We start from the raw sequence: 2,730 nt of genomic DNA, 5'->3' as shown, positions 1-2,730 counted from the left end.
TCAACTCGAGCTAAAGTAGAGAAGGAGGGGAGGGTTCACGTGTTTCAACAGACCGCTCATTGGACCATATTGACCAGATTGGCTGAGGGCCAACGCGGGAGTTTACACGTAATATGTGCCGCGTAAGTTCAGTGGGCGGGACAGAAAACTGAATCACACGTGTTCAACCAATGATAATATCAATAAACAATAATAATAATAACATTTATAATAATAATTATAATAATAACAACAACAACAATAATAATAATAATAATAAAATTTCTGGTTTGGCCTTTCATGCTTTGGAGGTCCAACAGCTCCTCTGTTATGTTCATGTTGTTGTCAACTCCTCTTAACAAAAATCAGTAGCTGTGCAGTGTCAGATGCATCTGTGCTTTCATCGCAGGCTAATGAGAAATAATCAAAAGCCTCTCCCCTGTCCCCCAGTTGTCTCTGAATATCCGACGATATGTCCTCAACTCTCCGTGCCACAGTGTTACGTGCCAGGCAAACATTCGCAAATTCTTGCTTCTTCTCAGGGCAAATGTTCTCCACCATTTTCATAACACAGTCTTTGATAAATGTACCTTCAGTAAAAGGTTTGCCATGTTTAGCTATTAACATGGCCACTTCGTAGCTTGCTTTGGTGATATTTTCTTTTGACTCACAGGCCCGCGTGAAGAACCGCTGTTGTGATGCCAGTGCAGCTTGGAGCTGCTTCACTTTTTCAGCACGGTCACTCCCTGTTAGTTTGTCGTATGTGTTAGCATGTTTAGTCTGGTAGTGTCTCTTTACGTTGAAATCCTTGAACAAGGCAAACGTCTCTTTACAAATTAGACGAACACAATTGCCTTGATTTTCAGGGAAGAAGTATTGTAATTCCCATCTCTCTTGAAAGCGGCGGCCCTCACTGTCAACTTCCCTCGTTTTCTTTGCAGTGGCCATGGCAGAAATGAGCGGAGAGGGGTTCGCGGCACGGATGCAGAGACTGATAGTATTAAAGTTGTTCGTCTTTCCTCCACAGTACCCCCAGTATGAGGGCCACCTATCTGTCCATGACCGACGAACAGAGCAGACACATTGGAAACGACTTCCGAGCATAGACTTCTTTATTCGCCTGGAGGAGGAGGCGGAAGGGGATAACGGCGCCACCCGCCCTCGAGAGGACAGGGGGCGGTTTCCAAGCGTCGCAGTGGACGGTGCGCTACATCTCGTTAGTTCAGGACCACAGCCGGCGCAGACCAATGAAACCATATCCACTTTTGTCCTCTCCGTGTTTTAAATGACATTTCTGTCCGAACCACGCTAAATTTAACTTGCTCCAAATCTGTCGGGTTCCTTTCTCACTCGACGTTGAACTTTGAAACGGATTGAACCCATTTAGCTTTTGAAATGGAAATGCGTGTTACTTTTAACATTCAGGTCTCCAAAGAGGAAAATGTGAACACTTTATGATTGATTTATTTATTCTGTTTGACAGTGCAGGCGGGCCATAAATCCATAAATAAAACATTTATGGCCCCGGGCCGGACTTTGGAAATGCCTGGCTGAGGGCCAACGCGTGGGTTTACACGTAATATGTGGCGCGTAAATTCAGTGGGCGGAACAGAAAACTCTATGGACTTTCACGATAAGCCAATCACAGACAGTGTTCAGTTTATACACAAATCACACACAACTAGCAGAGGGAAGCGGCAGCAATGCTGAATGTCTGAATGTGTAGAGAGAAAACAGATTTTTTTTTATTTTTAATTTTTTTTTTTTTTTTTTTTTTTTTACATTTTTTTAGGAATAAAATACAATTTATTTGGAAGCAGTTTGTGTTGTGTGACCTTGGATCCCCCGCCTCTTCTGACACTCACAGGCTGTTTGACTCTACGCACAAAGTTACGCCCACTCCACTAACTTGACACGGAAACGCCCACAGCTCCGACTCACTGTCCTCTATAAAAACCACGCTGCATTAAAAACCAAAACACACACGACAGCGGACAGGCGCTGCAACATGGTTGTCAAGACTTAATTAGTTTTATTATTATTATTATTATTATTATTAGTTGACATTATTTTAACAATGACAGTAACAACATTGTTCGCTTTCGTGACTGTTGCATCGTTGATCGGTGAGTTTATATGTTTATATGAAATGACTCCTCAGTGTCATTATTACTTAGACACGCTCATTACTATCATTATTAATTATTATCATTTTTAATAATTATTACTATGAATAGTGATTATTATTATTGCTGTGCTTTATATGCGTGGTGAGTACGATTTCACGCTACTTTAAATTTCTTAGTGAACTTTAAACGTTATAAATAGTAAATACTTGGCTTTTTAAAATTAGCCTTTTTAGCTGAGAGTGGTTTTCATAGTTAGTAGTTTGTGTTGTATGGACCGAGGGCTTGAATAATGTGTATATCCTATTACTTTGACAGGCTCATTGTTATCATTATTATTAATTATTATTACTATGAATAGTGATTATTATTATTGCTGTGCTTTATATGCGTGATGAGTAGGATTTCACGCTACTTTAAATTTCTTAGTGAACTTTTTACGTGTTTATTCGTCATATATCGTTGTAAATGCTGTGATGAGGGTTTCTGTCTGACACATTTCGACGCCGGCCGGTCTCTTTCTCTCTCTCACTCTTCAAGAAAGTGCCCCCTAGTGGTGAGCTGATCAAACTGTATTTTTTTCTGGTTAGTTTCCCCAGAAAAACGTCCCATCATCAACCAGACT

This window comes from Mugil cephalus, chromosome 2 (assembly GCF_022458985.1).
Source record: "Mugil cephalus isolate CIBA_MC_2020 chromosome 2, CIBA_Mcephalus_1.1, whole genome shotgun sequence".
Classification (NCBI taxonomy): domain Eukaryota; kingdom Metazoa; phylum Chordata; class Actinopteri; order Mugiliformes; family Mugilidae; genus Mugil; species Mugil cephalus.
Note: the sequence above shows the minus strand (reverse complement) of the source record.